This window comes from Chenopodium album, chromosome 22 (assembly GCF_948465745.1).
Source record: "Chenopodium album chromosome 22, dcCheAlbu1.1, whole genome shotgun sequence".
Lineage (NCBI taxonomy): Eukaryota > Viridiplantae > Streptophyta > Magnoliopsida > Caryophyllales > Amaranthaceae > Chenopodium > Chenopodium album.
Window position 1 is genome coordinate 13,371,512 of NC_137855.1, and position 24,035 is coordinate 13,395,546.

The 24,035-nt window shown below is 36.7% G+C and overlaps 1 long non-coding RNA gene, 1 other non-coding gene and 1 pseudogene across 2 annotated transcripts; 1 reads left to right on the forward strand and 2 right to left on the reverse strand.

Moving 5' to 3' along the window:
• Positions 1-8,645: 8,645 nt before the first annotated feature.
• LOC145605203 (uncharacterized) lies at positions 8,646-12,937 on the reverse strand. The gene is made up of 4 exons (XR_014105012.1): positions 12,320-12,937; positions 10,404-10,758; positions 9,783-9,900; positions 8,646-8,968 (listed from the first exon to the last, which is right to left on the reverse strand). It is a non-coding gene; the product is annotated as an uncharacterized LOC145605203 (long non-coding RNA).
• Positions 12,938-17,329: 4,392 nt separating this feature from the next.
• On the forward strand, positions 17,330-23,292 carry LOC145603985 (ABC transporter B family member 21 pseudogene; annotated as a pseudogene).
• Positions 17,864-17,969, reverse strand: LOC145606353 (small nucleolar RNA R71). The gene has a single exon (XR_014105253.1). It is a non-coding gene; the product is annotated as a small nucleolar RNA R71 (small nucleolar RNA).
• Positions 23,293-24,035: the final 743 nt, after the last annotated feature.

A 24,035-nucleotide genomic window follows, 5' to 3' on the forward strand; every position in this document is an offset into this window, starting at 1 on the left:
CATGTTGACAATTACTCCTTTCGTATTTAGGGGTGAAAGTGAATCGGTGCAAAACCGAACCGAATAAGGAATGCGGTTCGGTTTTTTGGGAGGGTGGTTCGATTTCGATGTAAAAAATAAAAAAAATTCGGTTTTCGGTTCGGGAAATTGAAAAACCGAACAAAACCGAACCAAACCGAATTATAAGCCCAATCCTACAAAACCCTTGGCCCAAACCTAAATACCCTATGTATCCCTACCTTATAAAAAGTAGAAAATAACTCTTAGGAATAGTGTGCTACCAATTATACCCTCAAAAATGCGTACCAAATTATGTGCAAAATGTGTATTTACTTTTTTACCCTCATTAATATGTTAATTATCATTAATATATGAAAAATTTGTTCAAAAGGACCACTTAAACGACCTCTTTTGTTCAGAAGGACCTATTAAGAAAAAAGTTGTTTAAAAGGACCACAAAAGATAGTTTGGGTTGTTGAGGGACCAAGGCCAATTATCAGGCAAGTCAACGTCGGAATCCGGCGTTGACCATCACGTGCCAAGCACGTGCTTCATTATTTTGAGGCCAAAATTTATTTCCTTTTTTTTCCCTCTTTTCCACTAGTTCCCCCCAAATTTCCCCTTTACCCCTAATTTTTCCCTTTCTTCTCTTTCTCTTACTCCTCAAAGCACAAACCATGAATCTGAATCGTGAACCAAATTTTTTTTCCCTTCTTCCACTATTTCCACCCATTTTTGCCCTTAACCCCAATTATCCCTTTTTCCATTTCATTCTCTCTCCTCATTTCTAACCTTAGATTGTATTCAATACGTAATTTCGTATTTATTTCCAAACAAATTCATCCACACTGCAATTGAGGATAATTCGCACAAGGTAAGCATTGTGGATTTAGGTAGTTGTGGGGTTCGTTAGGTGTTTGTTTCGGCTGTTTGGTGGAGGTGCGGAGGTGTGTTGGGGAGGTGGCCCAGCTGCTGCCGCTAGTGAAGTGGGAGGAGGGTTAACCCGTTGTGGGTTGATGTTGTTCTTGTTTTCTGCTTGTGGTGAAATTAATGTTCATTAGCCATTTAATTAACTTGATGCTTTGACCTCACTAACAATGGCAAATAAGAGTAAATGCCATGAATAATGCTTCTAGAGAAAGTAAGGTGGAGAGAGAATGAAATTGAATTGGGTTAAATTGGGGTTAATTTGAAAATTAGAAGAAAAAGGAAAAAACAAAAATTTTGGTGAAATTAATGAGTCATGTGCCATGCACGTGACGGTCAACGTCGGAATCCGGCGTTGACTTGCGTGAAAATTAGCCTTGTTCCCCCTCAACAACCCAAACTGTCTTTTGTGGTCCTTTTAAACAACTTTTTTCTTAATAGGTCCTTCTGAACAAAAGAGACCGTTTAAGTGGTCCTTTTGAACAAATTTTTCTTAATATATTTAATGCCTTTTTTTTCTTTATTCATATATCATCAATTAATTCAGTTTTTTTAATAAAAAAATTCTAATGTTTTACACTTCATATGATATTATTATTATTTAAAAAGCAAAAAAATTGTATATACAAAGAGACGGTTTATAACCAAGATACTGTTTATTTTTATTCTTTTGTAATTGCTCTTCTTATTTTCTATCTTATTGTCCTGTAATTATAACTATTGTTAAGGTTTATTAGCTTTTGAAATTTACATATAAAAAACGTTATAGAATTTGATTGAGATTCGTATTAAATAGTATAGTGATATTTGAGTAGACGTATGTTATCAAGAGGTATAAAGAACTTAAAATCCTAAAATTAAGGGAAATCAATCGATGGTAGAAAAAAAATAGCTGGTATTAATTATTGAGAGAATTTAAGAGGAAAAAATATACATTATTAAGTTTTAGCTGCAACATTTTACATATTATTACTCCATAGTCCATTTGACCACAGGTCATCCACAGCTCACAAAAAAATCATTTGAATAAAACATGCTAAAATTATTACACTAAGGTCCTGTTCTCATATGTTGAAATTCAGTTCAGTTCAGTTAGCTCAGTTCAGTTCAGTTTAGTTCAGTTCAGCTCCTAATTTCCTTCTCTTATAAAATATTCAGTTCAGCTGAGTTCAGTTCAGTTCAGCTGAGTTCTGTCAATGAGAACAGGCCCTAAGTATTATAGAAACATGCACATCAATTAAGAGTTCTAAACTAACACTCAGCGCTTAAAATATGAAGGGATGCAAATCAATTAAATATTATTTAATAATAGTTTTGAAAAAACACTATCAAACTTTTTAGGGTTTTAAAAAATAATTGTCTTAAAAGATTTTGGAGGCTTTCTTATACTATTCTACAAATTCACCACATAGACACATAAACCAGATAGTGTACGTAACTATGTATTAAAATTACCAGGTCTACCACCCAAACCAATGGTATAAATACATGCCAATACAAATTCTCTGCAAGAGCTAGCCCCTCCGCGCGCATCGCGCGCGTAGGATGCCCTAGTATAATGAAAAATAGGAAAACCCTAATCACTCTCAGCCTCCCTCTCTCTCTTTCCACCCTTTCTCTCTCCTTTCCTCTTCTCCTCTTTTCCGGATTTCGCCCAAATTCTCGTTCTCTCTCCTCTTCTTCGCTTTCATTGTCTCATTCTCCTCTTTTCTTTTCGTTTTTCTTGTCTCTCCTCGCCACCATTAACGAAAACATCGAGCTTTTGATTAATAAAATTCGAATTCGCTTCACCATTAACGAACACCATCAACTAAATTAAAGGTTTTGATTTCGAACACCATCAACTAAAGGTTTTTCATGTCAAATTCGACTATGAAAACTCTAGATCTAGAGTTTTCATATCATGGTCGAATTTGACCATTAAAAACCCAAATTCGACGTTTTTTCGGTGAAATGTGAGGTTTGTCCTCTTTTTCTATCTTTTAATTTGGTTTCTGTTTTTTTTTCTACTAATTTTTGTCCAATTTTTTCTGATATTTCGGTGATTTTTATTCCAATTTTTAGTTCAATGAAATTAGGGTTTTATCTCAAATTTTTTGAATTTATAGCAATTCGATATTATAGTAATTATGTCTAGGAATGTTTGCGGATCTGGGTTAAAACTTGTTTAATTATGTACTTATAAATGGGTTTGGTTTCGTTTTATTTGGTTTGGTTTTAATTGGTGTGTTTTGGTTTGGATTTTTTTGCAAAATTTGATGTTTATGATGTTTGATATGAAAATTCGGTGTGGTTCAAGTTTTTTTAAGAAAACCGAAATTTAGGTGGTTTGGTTTGGTTCGATTTCAAAGCTAAAGTGGTGCGGTGTGGTTTAAAAAATCAAGAAATCGAATTATGGTGGTTCGGTTTCGGTTTGGGCAAAAAACCAAACCGAAAACCGAACTTTCACCCCTATTCGTATTGGTCTAAAGTTTTGCCCCTCTATTATTGGCAGTATTTGGGTCTAAATTTCTGACCACAAATTTTCTTTTTTTTTTCTTTTTTTTTTTTTTTTTTTATAAGAGACCACAAATTGTCATTGATTATAATGTATGGAGTAATCTTATTTTTTTTGGCAATATTTGGGTCAAAAACGTTTTTTTTTTTGTAAGATCTTATTCGATTCATTTAATTATTTTGTATTTTTTTTATTTTACTAATATAAGTTTTTGTATTTAATTGAAAAGTTTAGTGCAAAAAATTAGAGACAAATAGAGTTTTAATTGTTATTTACTTCTTTTGATCTTTTATGCAGTTGCACTATTTGAAATATCACTTTGGTTGATAGATAAATTTACCAATATTTATATTTATTTGATTTCAATTAAACTCTACCTTTGTTCTTTTAAGATTGCATCATATTGGTTGAGCACAATATTTTGGCAGTGTGAAAAAAAGAGGAAAAAAAATACAAAAATGTCCATGTACTTGTAAGCATAACTAAAGAAACAACTTTAAAAAGTAGGAATATCTTGAGTTTTTGGAGTGTGAATAGAGACATTTGATAACCTAAGATGTAAATTGTTTAGGGTGAGGAAGTACTAATGTAGGTTTGATATGTATTTGCAAATACATATCAAACCTTAAAATATTGAAAAGTATTGTAAAACACATGGGGGTGAGAGAAAGGAGGAGAGAGATGGGCACGTTGGCCCAGTTTTAAATATACCACTGAAAGCTCATATAATATCTTTGACTGTGTAGTGATACTATTTCTACACGTAGTTAGTAACATTGAATCACTAAATGTTCAATGATACTATTTGATCATCTAGTAATACTATTAATCACCCAGCAGTACACTTAAATCCAGCACATGGGGGTGAGAAAAAGGAGGAGAGAGATGAATAAATTCCATTTGAAATGTCTCTTATGCCCCTTGATATGTATGTACAGGTACCTATCAAACCTCCCTTTGGAAGGCCTCGTTTAGGGTAATTTTACCCCTGCCACGTGATCCAATAAGAAGGTGACACGTGTGACCTAAGGGTCAGTCCAAAATGGACCAATCCCAGCCTAACACGTGGCACTCCAGGTGTTTTGGGTGTTTTTATCCCTCGGGAGAGTTACGTCACAAAGATTGGTCTGGCTGGGGCTGTACTTGCAAAACAACGGAGACTCCGGATGGTGGAGCTCCGCCTCCAACGGTCAAGTTAGTAACTTGAAGAGGAGTAAAAAGTGCGGAAATTTAGGTGGGGTTCTGCTTGGATTCCAAGCTCAGATATTCTCTGATGTGAGAGAAAAAAGGTGTAATAAATGATTGTAGATGTCTCCAAAATGGGTAAAAATATCTCCCTATGTATAGGGTCATTGGGAAAAGTTCCCTCCCCTAGTTCATTCTGACCTAGGTAAGGTGGGATGCGCCTCAATATAGTGGATTTTGGGGAATTGGGTCTTTGAAGGCCACAAATTCAGAGGAGGTATCTAAGAGTGTCACGTGTCAGCTGGGGAATGGTCAGGGATGACTTGCCAGCCTCTGATACGTGGCATTCCATCATTAGTCCAAGTGTCAAGGGTAAAAATATCCCAAACATTTGCCCCTCACAGGGGTCACGTGGCAGGCCTTGTGGCCCCTATGACACGTGTCCGCCTAGGAGGGGAGAACAGTAAAAACAGCTAGTTTTAACGGAGGGGTGACGGGGATGCCCCCGCTTCACTCTTCTATAAATAGGGATTTACCCACTGGAAAGGGATGGGATATTATCGTCCCGCCTGCTAACGCAGTGATGGCGTGGGACGATACAAAAGAGAATGCAGACAACTACTTTGTCTGCTATGAGGCGGTAATAGAAGCCGGCCTCCGGTTCCCCCTTCACCGAGGAATAAGAAAAATATTGAAAGTGTACGATTTGGGGGTTTGGCAACTGACCCCAAACTCTTGGGTCAACATCCTGAGCTACATCGCCGCCTGCGAGTTTCAAGATATTGAGCCCAGCTTTACCGCTTTCGCTCATATGCACTACTTGAGCAAGGCCCCAGGCGAGTATGGGGCGTGGTACACTCTGTCCACGCTCCCAGAATTTCTGATGTACTTGGACAAAGTGTCCAAGTGGGGTGGGTGGAAGGAGAAGTTTTACTTGATCTCCTCCCCCACCTTGAGGCATAGCAAAATACTCCGCCGATATAACAAGGAGCCAGCGCTTCTGGGCAAAAAATGCGAACTCCCTGCGCTGTCTACCGAGGACAGGGAGCAAATAATGGAGCCGGAGTTTTTCAAAACCACGACTGAGCCCTTGGGGGATGGGTCTCACATAGTGGTGCCAAGGAACTGGATCCCTGTAGGGAATATTTCAAGCGTTATAATCCCAAGCTTGAACCCCACTGAGGTCATACATTTAATTATGGTGGCGTCCAAAGGGAAAGAAAAGAGAGCAAAAGATTTGCCAACAAGTTTTAGGAACATGTAAACCAATCACGAGGTGAAGGTTACACCCCTTAAGCATCCATGAGATCGTCAACTCCAAAAGGTCTTGAACCAAATAGGGTTCGAGGATGAGGGTACGAATCCAATCTACAAATGAAAGGACCCGCCCTATAAAATAGGCCTCTACTTTATTCTACTCGTATTCATGTGCACTTTTTGGCTAACAAGCAAACATTAGGTTATCCTAAACCTGTTTAATCTATGTTGGTTGAATATTAATGCACAAACAAAACTATTATTGGCGATCACTTGAATTAAAATCATATTGGCCTAAATCAAATTATTAATTATCTTATTCAGCGTGATTTCAAGTACAAATTCACTTTTAACATGCACAAAAGGCGTGATTAGGCAATAATAATAATAAATAATATCAAGCAACATAATAAAAATAAATAATCATAATAATAATCAAAATCATATTAATAATAAAGCTTAATATAATAGCAATATCCTAGGCATGATACTAACAAGATTAATAACAAATCCTAGCATGTCACTAAACATCAAAGATCAAAGCTTTAAACCTAACATGGTACTAACATGCTATTAGAAAAGAGTAAAAGGCAACCTAAACATGATTCTGGAAAGCAATAAATAATATCCTAACATGATACTAGGAATTAAAACAATATAAACATGCTTTCTACATTACAACAAAATAATAAGCTAATCTACTTACTTGAAGCCCCGTACCTCTTTCTAATAACAAAATACACAAATTAGTAAACTTCAATGAAAATAATAAAAAATTAAACTAAAGAAATAAGATAAATAAGGTTTAAACTAGATTTGGGACCAAACCCTCAGAAAATTATAAACCTTGCACGTCTAGGGCGAAGGCAACTACGAATTTGGCTAGATGTTTCTAAGTCTTGTGTATGCGGTATTGTGTTTAAAAGGGTTGGTTTAGAAAGAGAGAGAAGAATATCAAGTAAACCTTGATGAGAGTTGATGATCGAAAACGGAGGTCGAGGACCCTATTTATAAGAAAAATAGTCCAGAAATCAAAGAATTTGATAAGGAATAAAACTACACGCTGTCGCCAGAAATTCACTCTGTCGCGAGGCGACAGACTTGTCGTTTGGCGACAACCTGGCTTTCACGCGCTTTCCACGCAGAATCCGATCTTTAATCAAATTTGATCTATGGAATCCGTAGGGAAGCTAAAATCACATAATTAAAATAATAAAATAATAAAAAAAAAAATAATAATAATATTTTATTCCAAATAAAAATTCATCATTTTTAATCCTAACTCTATTAGAATTTAATAGAACCTTCTAGAAAAGAAAGACTTCAATGTAGCCTTAACTACTACTACATTACGCAAGCTCCACCAATACCTTCGCGAAAGCGTACTTGGCGTCCATCTGGAGTCAAATTTCCTGGTGAATATGGAATGGCGAATGGTTTGGTTCCGTTTCAATTTCCTAGACTTACAAAATAGAATGGTGAGAATTGGGCAATTAGAGCCTTGCTAGGATCACAAGATGCTTGGGAGATAGTTGAGAAAGGTTATGTAAAGCCAGAGATGACACTTCTTTGCCCACTCAAAGGGATACCTTGCAAAAGGCTAGGAAGAAGGGCTTTAGTTAGGTGGCGAATCTTCATTGAACCTTTGTTCTTCCACTCCGTACCAGGTAGTTGCAAGAATAAGGGTTGATAGAGACTGTGTGTCCTATTATAGAAGAGTTATGTGTAGCTATCTTTGTCTTCCTTCCCTAACTTTAATTGGGATAATTATAATTAACTTCTAGAAAATTACAATTAATCCTAATAACTTTAGGATTATTAATTAACATTGGGCCCTCTTCTAGATCATTGGGCCGTATGTAAAGAATAAAACGGGCCCATTTTAGTATTTTGGCCATAATTTCCTCAATATTAATCGGAATTGGACTTACAATATATTGTTGGAAAGGTCTTTGCGAGCCCCATCTAACTACACTATTATCGGACCCTTAATACGGACCAAACTAAACTGGATTGACTATTTTTAATAAAATAAAGGTTGTTTTCAAAACAGAGGGAGAGAATTTAATAAAAAAAACTAAACTGCAACACTTGACTTTTCACACTTTCACCTCATTCGATTATGGTTCGGCGTGAAAGGTATTCATCACTGGGTTTGGTATTGGGGAGACACAAATGGGTGTCTACAATCCCCCACCCGGACTTCTTTAAGGACGAAGCCTTTTTGTCCGCCTGTGGGTTGAGCCCAATGTTTCCCAAGGGTAGAAATACTCATTCATCCGGCATTTGCCGACTGTGTTTATGTACTTCAATTCTTTCAATTGTTATATCCTAACTTTCTTTTTGCCTTTTGTAGACGAAGCTAGAAGAATGATGGACGCTGAGAAGACTCAGGCTAAGTCTGTCGCCCAGCTCTGCAAGAAGCAAATTCTAGCGAAGAAGGCAGCCGTTGAGGCTAGGGAAAACAAAAAGGCAAGAATAGAAAAATGCATTTAGCCACCGGTTCAAAACCCCCATATGCCACCAGTTTTGATTCGCTGGGCATTTGGGGGTGGCAATACTCCAATAAAAAGCCACCGGTTCGGTGGCAAGAACAAGCACTGCCACCGGTTAACCGGTGGCAATATATAACCGGTGGCAATAACCCTTCCTGCTTTTTTTAAAGGGGTTATTGGCACCAGTTCTTGTTCAAAACCGGTGCTAATAATGGCCAAAAAAAATAAAAAAAATTATTTATTTTGCATTTTTTCACTTAAATTGATAAATAAACACTAACATATATATAAACTTACATATTTGCATAAAAAAAATGTTGTAATGTTACAATTTACTGTTATATATATACATAATATACTTGAAACTGATAATTTCATTGATAAACTTTAATTTTACACTTGCAAAAAACAAAGAAAAAAAATACATTGGATATATTCACTATAACAAGAGCAACTTCCTACATACAATCACCAGCAGAGCAGCAGCATCACAATTACTAGACAGCAGTAGCTCCAATTCCTCCGAAGCAGCAGTACAGAACAGAAATGCAGCGTTCGAAGCCCCGCCACTGGCTTAGGTTCTCTGATTTGTGCCGTGCTTTAAACTCTATGCAAGTATTGAATGATCAACAATAAGTAATTAAGATTATACAAAACTTGCAACATATTTTAACAATCAATCCACCAACATATACCAAAAGGGAAGGAAAAAAAAATCAAGGGCTCCACTATTTTTAGCCCTCATATTAGCCATCAACTACACAACAGCCTCAGCATGGCAGGGTAGTAGTTGCTGCCTTGCACGCCACCTGCAGCAGCAGCAGCCTCCGCAGGGCAGCAACAGCTGCAGCCTTGCCAGGCCACCCTTCAGCAGCAGCCTCGGCAGGGCAGCAGTAGCTGCAGCCTTGCCAGGCCACCCACAATTTAGAAAATTTGCAGGCGGCTTGAGCCATTGAAGGAGCACTTATGCTGCAATTTCATTGGTCTATTGGAGGTATTACTAGCCCTTATATTTTGAAATAATTAAATCTCACAATCACACCACATAGGCACATCGCAGCAGCATCAATAATAATGCATAATAACAAAGAATCAATCACAATAGCAGAATACAAAAATATCATCATCTAAAGTCAAATTATCAGAAAACTAATTTGATTTTGACCCCTAAAAATTAGCACCACAGAATATTTCCAACAAAAAGCAAATTCAACCATACTGAACCAATCAAACACTCGAAGTAAAATTTATTCCAAAAGCAACTAAGAGAAAATGTTCATGTAAACTGCAAGTTTAGACCTCAAGATAAAACTATTATGACACATCATTTTATTTTAAGCAGGGAAAAAGAGTTAAGTTGCAGTAACATACACACTAATGGGGTATTAGTAGAGTAAGGTGAAAGATACAAAAAGACTAACAATGACGATTCCAGAAAACACTGCAGCTTATTTGCAGCAGATATTGCAAGGTCGGACAAGGCTTCATCTGGCAATGGTTTTGGCCTATTCATATGAGCCACGATAACTGCATCATTAGCTTCAACATGCACAATTAGCCAAATTTTTCCAATCAGCACTTTTGATAAGACAAGTTACAACTTACAAGATGAAGCTTGCCCCAAATAAGTTATTTGGAAAAAATGGAATAACAAGCTGAAATATTCCTGATTAGCATATAAATAAATTAAAGCATTATTCAGGACAACCACCCTATCCCAGAAGCCAACGGTAAAAAGGTTCCAACAAAGTGCTGATATATATAGTCACAACTCACACGTACTCAAATGCCAAATAATTCACCTTAATCAAAATTAAGGTAATAAACACAGTTATTTGAAAGCCAAAATCAACTAGGACATAACCTTGTTTTGCATCTTAATCAACCGACTTCGCATCAAAAACATTCACAATTATAAAATTTAATCATTTATACTTCACATACACCATCAAATCAAGCAGAAACTTAGAATAAATTCCAATTGAGTCATGCCAAATGAACAAAAGTACTAAGCTGCATTAGTAGTCAAAGGGAAACCATACCTCATCAGCCATCAACTTCCGTACATTACTGGCATATAATTTGGGATAATCTTTCTCTTCTTTCGAAGGGTAATCAATAGGCAACTTCATCACCTCCATATAGTTCACAAATTGACACAGGAGAAAAACTACATGCCGTACCTGCAGATAATAGATCCTATTATGAGTTTCATTATATATTTTCAATCAAACAATGAAAAAATGAAAAACATAAAACTCATTCCAGATATCGAATCCCAGGCAGGACTTAATCTTTGATATGTATATTTTAGGATCACAGGATGAACAGGAGGTCTTGCTCTGAAAGCGCCAGTTTTGAATAGAAGAAGGAAATTCCCATTTGTAGTTGTCCCCTCTATAAAGAGATAGACCATCAATCAAAAGTATAAGGTACAAAATACAAATAAAAGCAAATGCATCACAAGAAAAACAGAATGGTGAAGCAGCGCAAATTGGTCATAATAATTGTACTCGTAACATCATAAATTCATGCTAGCCACCATTGAGGATTAGATATACTTAAGTAAAGATTGTACCATATTCATCCTACCCTGGCCTTGGCCTATCTCATTGGAAATCAGAGTGCAAGAAAAACGATGTTAAGACTTCACTCAGGTTTTGCTTGAGGACATCCGAAAAAAAATTTCATCTACTAATCTCTCCCTTCCCCGAAAATGGAACCAAAAATAAATAAATTAAATTACAAGGCACTAGCCAAAATTTAACAAGCATTGCAATCTGCAAGTCTTGATGATTATTGATAACCCAGAATAATAGAATTAGCTAGGTTTTGGATAAATTTTGTTATGAAAAATTGAAAACTAACATAGTCCAAATTCAATAAGAAGCAAGATTAAAGGTGAGACCAACCTTAAAGGAAGAAGAGTTTCTATAATAACAAGTGGAACCTCCACCTTCAGCATATGACTGGGGGATATAGAGGCACTTGTTATGTGCTCTACCTATTTAGATAAGGATGATAACCCAGTATCCAACTAGTACCTAGAGTTCAATTCTACAGAAAGATGGCCCTTAGGAACCTATGAAAAAGCATGAATAAAATCTAAGATCAATCAACAATTTGGACCCGTTAAATGGACATCTTAAGATCAAAACCTTCTCTAGAGAAACTTGGCGTGGAGTCATGGACAACCCATAAGGGAAAATCTTTTCATAAGAAAGCTGTCTGATTCCTCTTTAGTCCAACTAATAAAAATATATAGATAATATATCAGAACCTGAATAGAGCTATTGAAACCCTGTGCGGACATGGAATAACTTTAACCACTGATTTCATCATTATCATAGACACTAAAGAAACATGAGGGGGGCAATGGCCTAATAATCTCAGAAGCCAAATTAATTTGGCTTGAGACAGCAGAGGCTTCAGAAGTTTATATTACTGGTAAAAAAAAGTATTAATTATGCGAGTATATAATAATCTATAATAGAGAGAATTATAAAGCTTGGAATAGTGCTAGTTACCTCTTGAAGCGTGACCAAATTATAGACTAGAAAGAGGTTATTGAACCTTGTTTTGTATCTTAATCAACCGACTTCGCATAAAAAACATTCACAATTCTAAATTTTAATCATTTATACTTCACATACACCATCAATTTTGCATCTTAATAAACATACTTCACACTCTAAATACCAAAACACTCCCAATTACAAAATTCAGCATTCATACTTCATTTAACTTCATAAAACCTCAATTTTGAATCAATTCACTACTACGAAGTATTTTTTTGGCGCAAAATTCAAAATTCACAGGTAAAACCCCAATTTCAGCTCAGAATAAGAAGATATACAGAAAAAAAATAAGTATATGATTAAATAAAATCACTGTTTGTACAAAAAAAAAAAAAAAACAAAAAAAAAAAACAGTGTAATTCGTAGTGAAAGGAGCTTACAGTGTTAATTAGATCAATGATAACATAGAGCTCTTGATGAGCCAATCTCAAATTCTCAATCACCCCTTGCAATGTGAGGGCGCTGATGATTCCTTCGTTTTCTTCTGCTTCTTCGCATCTCTCTTCAATTCCCAAGCGAAGTCTCAATCAAGTTCACCATTTTCTGTTCGTATTCAATTTCGCTGAAAATATTCCACAACTTCAAATCAAAATCACCAAAAATTACAGAAAAAATTAGGTCAAATTAAGCTATTGTAAAGATGGAGGAGAGATAATGTCGATGAGAAGTGTTCAGCGCCGGATTCTTCAATGATTTCGAGGTGTTTGATAGGGAGTTTGTCGAGAGAGATTTCCATGCCGCCTCCGTCCGCCATTGTTGAGCGTTCGCCGGAGTTTTATGGTTTTAGGGGAGATTTTCGATTTTGCAACTGAGCCCTGACATCAATGAGCCCTAATTAAGGTAAGAGAGAGAACGAGAGAGAAGCAGTTGAGAGAGAGAAGGCGGCGGAGATAATGGTTGTTGAGAATGAGAGAGAAGCAGAGGAGACAGAAGAGAGAGAGAGAGAGAGAGACAGAGAGAGAAGATAGGAGGAGGGAGGCGATGCATGAGAAGCTAGGGTTTTGGCCTATTCATATGAGCGCTTTTTTTTTGTAACAAAGCCACCAGTTCAAAATCGGTGGGATTAATATTTTCCCATCCGGTTCAGTTTGAACCGGTGGCAATACTAATCCCTCAAAATGCCGCTCATTTTCCCCCTATTTTTTCCCACCGGTTTTTGAAAACCGGTGACCATTGAGCGGTGCTTTTTTGCCTTTTTCTACTAGTGAGGGCGGGTTAAGACCGCCTGCCTTACATTGTCTTATTTCAATTTTCTTTAAGTTTTCTCACCGACTGGTGACTTAATTTTCTCTTTATCTTTGCAGACTTCTGCCAACATCCTCCCCCGCTTCATAAGCAAGGTCCTTAAGAGGCTTGGAGAAGATCAAGTGAAAACACCGGCTGCAAAAGCCGCAAAAAGGAATCCTTCCATCTCCGCCTCCTCTGCTAAGGAGCGCCCCACAACCGGAGGGAAGACCCCCTCCGCTCTGAAGTCTCTGAGAGAAAGCTCAGAGCTAAGTGGGAAAAAATAGTCAGATGCCTCTGAGGCATCGAAGAGTGGCGAGCCACTCAAGGCTACATGTGGTGGTGCAGCGACTAGGGAGGAGACGGCAAAGCCCCAAGCCAAAGGTAAGATGAACGTTGAGATTCCTTGGCCACTTGACTTCATTAGAGTCAAGACAAAGGTCGACCCTTCCGGGGGGGTCAGTTAGCAGCCGACAAAGAATGAATGTCAAATACGCTGTTAGTCTCTCACAAGTACTTCTTTTGGTGCAGAAGTTACTTCTGGGCCCCCTAACATGGCGGGCTTTGCCAAATGGATGGTGAGGACCCTCACCCAGTCAGAGAACTCTTTCCCTGGCCGGCAGGAGGTGGACTTTGACCAGATCATGGGTCAGCTGGCAGAGGTGAGTTGATCTCAACTTAACACTTAGTTTCTTTTCTTTTCTTTGATTTTTTCTAAGTGCTTAACTTTTCCGGCTGACCTTTTACAGGTGATGCTGAGGGTGGACGGGCTCCGGGTACCCTTCAAGAAAAAAAAAGAAGAGGTAAACGATGCCAAGAAGAGGGCCAAACAAAACCTCAACTCTGCTGAATATGCCAATTATATGTCTAAACTTGCAATTAAAGCAGTAGAGTTGAAAAGGAAGGAGCTGATCCAGAGCTTGATGGTTGCCAATGACGCTACTACTGATTAGTGACATTTATGGCACTCATTTGATCTCTTTTTGGATTAATTTCATTTCATTTTATAGCTCTTTTCTTTAGTTTTCTTTAGTTTTGTTCTTTATTTCTTCATTTTGTGCTTTTCGTAGTTAGTTTCTTTTTTTTGTGCATTTTCTCGTTTATTTGTTGTTTTTCTCTATTATTTGCTTCTTTTCTTTTGTTTGTAGGTTATGATCGATCGTCCAAAGATTCCCGAGCTTCCCTTCAACGGTTATCATTGCTTTTGATGCCTTATGCTAGTGCATTGAGCTTCAAGTCAAGAGGAACTAGAAGAGCAAGTTTCAAGACCGGTGCACACAAGCGGTGTGGACACCATTTATGCCTTGTGCCCACCAAAATGGCCATAAACTTGCTACCTACTTCGTTCCTCATCACCATCACCAAAGGTCGTGTGCACCGGATGAGCTAAGATGAAGAAGGGAGGGGATTATATCCATATAGGTGCGGGCACACAGGGCTGATGTGCGGCCGCACAAGTGGCGCCCGCACACCAGCGCGTGCGGCCGCACCCACATGGGTTTGTGCCCGTGCGCCCCTTTCTCTCTCCTACGTGCGACCGCACCGGCGTGGGTCTATTTTTGGACGTCATAACCGACTTCTCCCTTGTATATATAGTTATTTCCATCTATTTTTGGACAAGTTTTACATTAGATTTTATTTGCTTAGTTTTTAATTAGATTTTTAGAGAGAGAAACTCAAGATTTAAGAGAGAGAAATTCATGGTGTATTGTTGATGATTAAAGATTTCTTCATTGTAGTTGATCTTTGATCAAGTTTGTAAGGATTACTCATCTTTGATTTCAATATAAGTTTGATTTTCGTTGATTTCATTTGTTTTTCATATGATTGTTGATTGTTTGAAGTTTGATTGAAGTTCAATTGATTTTTGCATTGATCTTTTGATTTCTAATATGTTGATGATGAAATTGTTGATTAGTGTTGTTTGATCTTAATTTCTATGGCTAGTGAGTAGTTTACTTGCTAGGGCAATGGTGAAGCATGTATGAGTAATGGATTAGAGTAATTGGGGATAATTAATGGAGTTGATGATGTGATTAAACTAGGTTGATGATTCATGTGCATGTGTGTGATTAATTAAAGTTTGGCCATCTTTGATTGTTGCACTAGATTGCATTGTAAGTTCACATTGATACGGACCATTGATTTGTGACTTGCATTTTAACGATTGAGGTATCTTGTGATGTTTCCTAGCTAGAGTTTATCGTAGTTGACGCTAGTTAGACCTCTAGGAGAATAGCTTGATATGCTCTTTTGGATGCATGTTTGATCTTCCCTCACATCGATTGACTTAGTTGATTTGACCTCCCTAATTATCCCTCTCTATTACAAACACTACTACAAAAAATGGTTTAGAGAACTATTTAAATAGGCTTTATATATAGAACGTCTCAGGACCGTTCTTCTGCTAAGCGATGTATAAAGCATAAAGAACGGTTCGAATAGGCGTTTTGTATACTCAATTATAGAGAACGGTTGTGTGTGATCACCGTCCTCTATTCCTTGCCTAAAATTAGAAAATAATGAAGGATAAAACAACGGTCATAATAATACTTAACCGTTTTGTTTTGCTATACCAAAGAGAACGGTTTGGTATGCCAACAGTTCTCTATTCCTCCTTTTTTTTATTAAAAAAAAATCATTTGCGAGATATATTAGGCAGCTAATTGCAAATTGAAAAACTTACTCAAAGTAAATACGTAGAAGTGAGATGAAAATACTAGCCACCAAGTACTCAAAACTTATTATTAAAATTGATAATATTTTCATACAACTCAATTGCAAATGAAAAAGGAATAACAAGATACGTAGTATCAAATAAAAAAAAGTTTGCTACAAGGGTCTCTTTTTTTTCAATGATGCTGATCGACCGACAACAAAGCATATACTTGTATGCAGTACTTGATCTTCTTTATGAATAATCTGCATTAACATGAAATTAACATGTAAATTTCGAATTCACAAGATATGCATGTCCTGCAATTAAACAAATCTCCTAGACTAAAAATTCTTCCAAATCGAACAACAGACAATGAAAAAAAATAAATCAAGCAAAATTTATAACTCTTAAGATTGTGAGAAATATATTTTCAAAATAGCATCAAAATTAAGATCTAATTAAGAATCAAGGAAAATAAAACAATAAAAATCGCCATCATAAAAACTGGGATACAACGATAATAACAAGACCTACAAACTAAATTGAAACAAAATTAAACGAAATAAAAGAGGAATGATTTACCTTGAAATTGGATCTTATTGACTTCGTTTTGTTGATGTAGCTTTGAAATTATTCAAAAGGAATTGCTTATAATTATAAATCGTGGTCGTCGTCGTTGTCAAGCATCTCTAAGGTTGAAGCTTCTCTTTCCTTATTAATGACAAATCAGTTAGGGTCAAATTGATGGAGGAAGGAACTCTAAACTAGATCTAAGGAGAAGAGAAAAGGAAATCTGTGGAAGGGATGAGAGTGAAAGAATAGAGCGGCAGTTGAAAAGTTAAAGAGTAAAGAAAGAGGATGGAGCGGCAGTCGTGCTAGGGTTAACAATACAATACTTTTTTTTTAAATGGTTTTCAGCGTGAATGTGTAAGTGAAAATGAATTTGGGTAAATTATTACTCCTTAATTTTTTTCCTCTTAATTTAAAAAAAAAAAAAATTAATTAATACAATACAAAACGGTTGTCAAGATGACCGTTCTATATCATCTTTAATAATTAATTATTATTTTTTAATATTTGAGTGAAAATAAATAGAGAACGGTCAACTATGTTAACCGTTCCTTATGTATTAATTTACAAAACGCCTCTTATATAAACACGTTCTATATTCTTATGTAGAACGCCTACCTTTGGTAACCGTTCTATATTTTGCGATCTCTAATCTAGTTTTTAGTGTAGTGAAATGTGGATCCTAGCCCTAATGCCTATTACCTTTGATTTCATGCAAGTTCATTTGCATCATTAGCTCTAGCTCTAGTCCTAGCTTATTACCCCGCTCTAGACTTCGGAATAGCTTAGCGTTAGGCAATAGACTTTCAATTACCATTCCCTTGGGTTCGACCTTGACTTACTACTATACTCATATAGGGGTTAGTTGAGTTTACAAATATTGTTTGATTGGGTGGGGAAGGTAGCCCAACGACCTACTGTTTCGTCGCCCGTCAAAATGGCGTCGTTACCGGTGAGTGGTGTTTTGATTGTGTATTGTTGTTGAGTCTATTCCATTTTATTTGAAAAATACAAAAAGATTTTCTTTTAGGCTACACTTGTAGCCGTGCTACTAATAATTTCGTTTGAGATTGTGTGCAAGTGAACATGGGAGAAGCTCATAGAGTGACATTGAAGGAGTTTGGCACTCCGGGCGCTTACAAGTATGAGAGCGGGAATATTATTGATCCCGGATGGTGATTTTGAAATCAAACCGGCTATGATCACCTTGATTGAGAGGAAACAATATGGTGGTACAAAAAGTGAAAATCCTCTCAACCATCTCAAGGATTTTGAGAAGTATTGTAATACAATCATGGTAGCCGGACTTGCTCAAGAGTATATAATATAAGGCTCAAGTTGTTTCCCTTCTCTCTCATTGGAAGAGCTTTAGAGTGGTTGGACAAGGAGGTAAATCCAAGGTCCCTTAGGACGTGGGATGAAGTCACAAAGGCTTTCTTATCTCGCTTTTTCCCACAAAAGAAGACGGCGGAATCAAGGACTTTGATCCAAAATGTCAAACAAGGGTCTAGTGAGAGTCTCTATGAAGCATGGGAGAGATACAAGGATTACCAAAGGGAATGCCCTCACCACGGAATTCCAACCTATCAAATTATACAAATATTCTATGGTGGGTTGAGTTCTCATGGAAGAGCAAGCTTAGATGCCGGAGCCGGAGGCACAATAAGTGGTGGATGCAATAGATGAAGTGGTGCGACATTATATGAATTGGCAAGAAGTGGAGAGAGAGCCAGCTAGAAAGGGGTGCTCAATCGAACAACTCAATGCCATTAATGACTTGACCACTTTAATTGCGGATTTAGGAAAAGAGGTTGTATCACTCAAATCAAAGCTTGAGAAGCCACCTTCGCAAGCTCCGATTCTTCCCTCCCAAATTAAGGGGAAAGGTACACCTTCTTATCTTAACTCTAATTCTTCTTCTTGTTGCATGATAAGTGAATGCTTGGTTTGTGATTTATGTGGAAAAAATGATCATATTGCTTCTAATTGCCCAAATGTTCCTTATGATAGATATGATGGATATGAGAATGTGCATGTGAATTGTGATGATAATAATGATTTTGGACCTAGATTTAATGTTCAAAAGAGTGTTGGGAATAGGAATTATCACAATCATGAGAGCTATGATAATTATAACCAAAATAGTGGTTATGGTAACCATGTGACCCAAGAGTTTTGTGGTAACCATAATAACTTTTGTTGTAATGATCAAAGCCATGGCCAAGAATATGGGGATCATAACCAAGGTTATGGTAACCACAATCAAAATTGCGGCCAAAATCATGGTAAGGGTAATTGGAGTAATCAAGGTAGGGGAGATTTTCAAAATGATGTTCAAAGAGATACCCCACCCCAAATTACTCCAAAGATTCAAAGCCAAGGTGATGATTTCTTTACTCAACAATCCCAATTGAATAGGCTAGAAAATTTCATGATGGATCAATCCAAGATGTTGAATGAATTCACATTGTCTTGTAATAAAATGTTTGAGGTCCTATTTACTCATGGAAAGATGCTTGAGAACCAAATTGTTCAACTAGCCAACCCTTTGAGAGATTTTGCTAGTCCATCTTCTTTACCCTCACAAGAAGTTGACTCTAGGGAACCGATGTGTGCTATGGCCACTAGGAGTGGTAAAGTCCTTAAGGAGAGTGTTCCTATGAAGAGTAAGGAGAGTGAAAAGGAGGATGATTCGAGTGAAGGGAATAAGAATGAAGAGCCTAGCAAGATGAGTGAGGATTCCAATGATAAGCCTAAGGAGAAAGAGCGGAAGCAAGAGGAGGTTTACAAACCTAGACTTCCTTACCCCCAAAATCATAATAGGCATATATTGGATGAGCAATTTTGAAAATTCATCGAGATGCTTAAGCAACTTCATCTTACTCTTCCTTTTACCGATGTGGTAGAACAAATGCCAAACTATGCTAAGTTTCTTAAGGAAATTTTGAGCGGTAAAAAGAGAGATTGCAATTTGGTGGAACCGGTGAATTTAGGGGAGTGTTTTAATGCCTTTATTCATAATGACATACCCCAAACGTTGAAAGATCCCGGAAATTTCTCCATACCTTGCAAAATCAAAGGAAAATTGTTCCACAATGCTCTTTGTGATCTTGGTGCTAGTGTTAGCATCATGCCTTATTCCGTTTTTAAGAAACTTAAGCTAGGTGAGCTCCTTCCTTCCAACATGACCCTTCAATTGGCCGACCGGTCTATTAAGTTTCCAAAGGGGAGAGTTGAGGATGTTCCTCTCAAGATAGGAGAGTTCACCATTCCCGTTGATTTCATTGTACTTGAGATTGCGGAAGATGACCATATCCCTATCATCTTAGGAAGACCTTTCTTAGCCACCTCGGGAGCCTTGATAGATGTTAAGGGAGGTCGAATTACCTTGAGAGTGGGTAAAAATGAGGAAAGTTATGATTTGAAACCAATGCATGAGTCTTTGTCTCTTGTGAAAGGAATTATGTGTGTTGATTCCCCTTGCTCCATTGATAATGTATGCATGATTGATTCTTCAACTAATGATTTTCTTGAGAATTATGATGATGTCTTTTGAATTGTGATTGCAAGAAGGTTAGTGAAGATAAAATGATGATTCCCAAGCTTATGGACGAGGAGGAAATTGACAATCCTTGTTGGTTTGAACTCTATCCTCAAGATGAAGGTGATGTTTCAATGAGTTTAGATGGTGAGGAACCATTTACAAAGAAGAACAAGGCAAAGAAAAGAGCACGAGCTTCTAGGAAAAAGAGAAAGAGAAAGAAGTTGTGGAAAGAAAAGCTTGCATTTGAAAAGTCTTTGTATGAAATCTCATCAAGCAACAACGAGAAGTTGCTAGAAGTTAAAGAGAAGTTTGCTCTTTCCGCCGCTTTGAAGAAGGTGGTGTCCTTTGACCCTCCATGATTTGGAGGAAGGGTCGAGCTTAGGACCATAAGCAAGCGCTTCCCGAGAGGCAACCTGGAGATCTCTAATTTTTCTTTTTGATTTTGAATTTTCTTATTTTTCCTTCTTTTAGTTTCTTTTCTTTCACTTTTCTACTTGCTTGGATTTATAGGTTGGACTCTTGGGAATGGATTTCATCAAGTGAGCATGAGGAATGAGAAAGTGTTTTGCGGTTTTTGATGTTTTATACTCGAAAATTGAGGTAAAAGGGGAAGACTTTTAGTGAGGTAAGATAGGGAATTTTGTGCTTTAAAAGTAGAAGGAAGTTGATGCCTAGTGAGTTCTTGTGGTGAGTTCATGAATCTCAAACTTTGAGCTCACTAATAATGTATTTTGCTACTGCCTATGTTGGTGTTTATCACCATCATGATTCATGTACGCACCCAATAGGCCATCAAGCATCAAAGAAAAAAAAAGAGAAGAATAGGGAGCATGGATGTGCAGGCGCACTAGTGATCTGTGCAGCCGCACACCTACCTGGTGCGGGCGCACATATGGTGTGTGCGGCCGCACCCCTTTCCCGGATGCCCCTTATCTTCCCTTTCTTTCTTTCTTCTTTCATTTCCCCTTATTTCCTTCTTCTACCTTCGTCCCCCATCTCCCTCATACCCTCAAAACCGCACCAACCTTTTTCCATAACTCATCAAATTTCATTTATCCAAAGCCTAAGTATCTTTTAGTTAGCTTGTAGTTTAATTGGTTACTTAGTTTTCTTTTCTTACTTTTTAACTCTTTGTTATCTTAGTTTAGTGTTCCTTTGTAGTTTCCTTTTCTTTTCTTTTGTTTTGAAGTTACAAACCCTTTTCCTTTTTTTGTAGTTTCTTTTATTTTTCTTGTTCTCACATGGCTTTTTGATGATGCTCACATTCTTGGAACGCAACGAAGGTGGTTCTTTCTATCGCTTTTGTTTATTATGTTAAGCATGGATAGCCTGAAATTTTCAATGACTCATCATACCCACTTTTATTTTCATATTGACTATAGCACCCAACAAATTTATTCACTGCTCCATTGATAATCCACCAGTGTTGCTTGCACTACTGATTTGGTTCCCTTGGAGCTTGATCCTTCTCTTTATTCTCATTGAAGAAATCCGTCACTTGTATCCAATAATTATCCGATTTTTGTGATCGAATTACCGGTGATTTTATTTGTACTACTATGTAACCATGCAATAGCTAGGAGACAATCATCTTTAATCGTCCAAGTAGTCGATTTTCTTTTTCGACCTTGAGTAGTCGTAGGAGGAGTTTGTACCTCAATATTATCCAACCCTTGTTGGCTAGAAAATTCAGGGATTTGGGATGAAGCTTGGAGAAAATTGGCTAAATTTTGGACTTGTGTATTTTGAGAATTTTGCATTGGTTGTGAGGGTAGATTTTGATTATTACTGCTTTGAATCAAATTCATAAACGATTGCAAATCAAAATTTTGAATAGCATCCATATTTTGAAGAAAGCTATAATATTGTACGTTGTTTATATTTTTTTGTAGGCTTTCAAAGAAGACAAATAAATGATAACAAAAGCAATAGGATATTTAGCTTTTATAATAATACATATATAGAGTAATTTTATTATGAGTAGGTACATACATGATAAAAATTAAAAACCAACAAACAATAACAAAAAAGTAGGATAAAAAAAATTCAAGATAACTTAAATTGATAATTGTTATGATTGGTATGTATTCTTAATTTTGCAACAAGATAAGTACATAGTTAAGATAAAATAGAACAAACAATGAATTTTGCATATAAAAAATTAAAACCAATGTACATATCGATAAATATTTTTTGGAAACAATGTACATATATGTTTTTTTAAAACAACGTACATAGAATTCTTTTTTTTTTTAATTTTAAGAAATGTACATAGATTTTAATGTATTTAAGAAATAAAAAAAAAAGGTTTTTTTATTATCAAAACACTGTGTTTTGATGTATATATAGGAAAAAACACGGTGTATAGTGTGTAGAGTTGAGTCTTAAGTTGAGTCTTGAGTTTTCAAGACTCCACTTCAAATTTTGTTGTCTTTTTCCGGGCACCAACCTTTTCACAGGGCGCCACTAAAAAAAGAGGCAAGCCTACGCGTAGACTTAGCTTCTTAAATGCATTTAAAAAAACAAAGTATTGTCTTAAGATCACAAAATCAAAAAATGATGATGTCACCCAGAGTCTTAGGGCTAATCTTGCACTAAGGAAAATTCTAATAAACTTCTTAACCATAAGGAAAATTCTAATAGACTTCTTCGATCTACATACATTCCTACGACTACGGACTACCTATCCCAAATTTTTGTATCAATTTCAAGAATATATTTTCTTTTCGAACAAACATGTTCTTTTATTAAATACAGATATGTTCTTTTTCAAACATTAGTATGTTCTTTTTTTCGCCTATGTTCTTTAAACTGTATATGTCTAATGTTCTTTCCGGGTGCACCATGTGCATGGTGCACATTGTGCACCTGGGTGCATTATACTATTTTCAGTGTGTCAAGGATAACTTTATTAAATAATTAAGTCTATCAACAAAATAGAGATAGGAAAAGTACGGAGTAACAATTAAAGTCTAATATATAATAAAAACATTGTTTAGGGCTATGATACTGTTGTTGGGAAAAGAGGGGTACAACTATCAGGAGGCCAAAAACAAAGAGTTGCAATTGCACGAGCCATAATAAAGAATCCGAAAATACTTCTATTGGATGAAGCTACAAGTGCGCTTGATGCTGAATCTGAAAGAGTAGTACAAGATGCATTGGAACAAGTCAAAGTAAACCGTACTACTATTGTTGTTGCTCATAGGTTGTCTACAATAAAGAATGCTGATGTGATTGCGGTGGTCAAGAATGGAGTTATTTTAGAGAAAGGGAAGCATGAAACTCTAATTCGTATAAAGGATGGACTATATGCTTCCTTTTTTGCTCTTCATATAAGTGTCGCTGTCTCTTAGCCTCATGCACCTCCTATTGTTATGGCCATTTTTTCATTTGGGAATGGCCATCCTATTGTTACGGCCATTTTTTCATTTGGGAATGGCCAAGGAATTATTTTTCTAGTTAATAAATTCATAACCATACATATATATATATATATATATATATATATATATATATATATATATATGAATTTGGAAAAATTAGAAATAATAATCCCAATTTTCATGCATTTTCCTAGAATAATCCCAACTTTGGATTATTCTGGAATAATCCGAACTTTAAGGGTTTTCTTTTTCTTCAATCCCAAATACCGGTTACCGGTTGAATGGGTTAATTTTTTTTTAGATTAAAGTGACACGTGTTGCAAGTTAATTAGTTAAAAAAACTTAATATAAAAAACAACAAAATTAAAAAAAAAATCATAAAAGCCTTGAATCCAACCACCAACCACGGAGGCCAGCCACTAGCCATGAAATCCGGCCAGCCAAGAAACCCGACCACCAACCACGAATTTCAGCCACTAGCCACAATTTCCGGCCACCAGGCATGAAATCTGACCCCAACCACGAAATCCACCCAAACGTAACTCCTTTTCATTCTCTCTCCTCTCAATTCCCCAGCCACGAACTCCGGGCTGGCATACCGTCACGTAATTCACTTGAAACCCCTCCCTTAATCCCGAAAACAACTGACCCGCCCCTGAATTAGCGTGACTTCCATGAATTTGCGATTTTGGGTAATGGTGGCTGCGATTTTG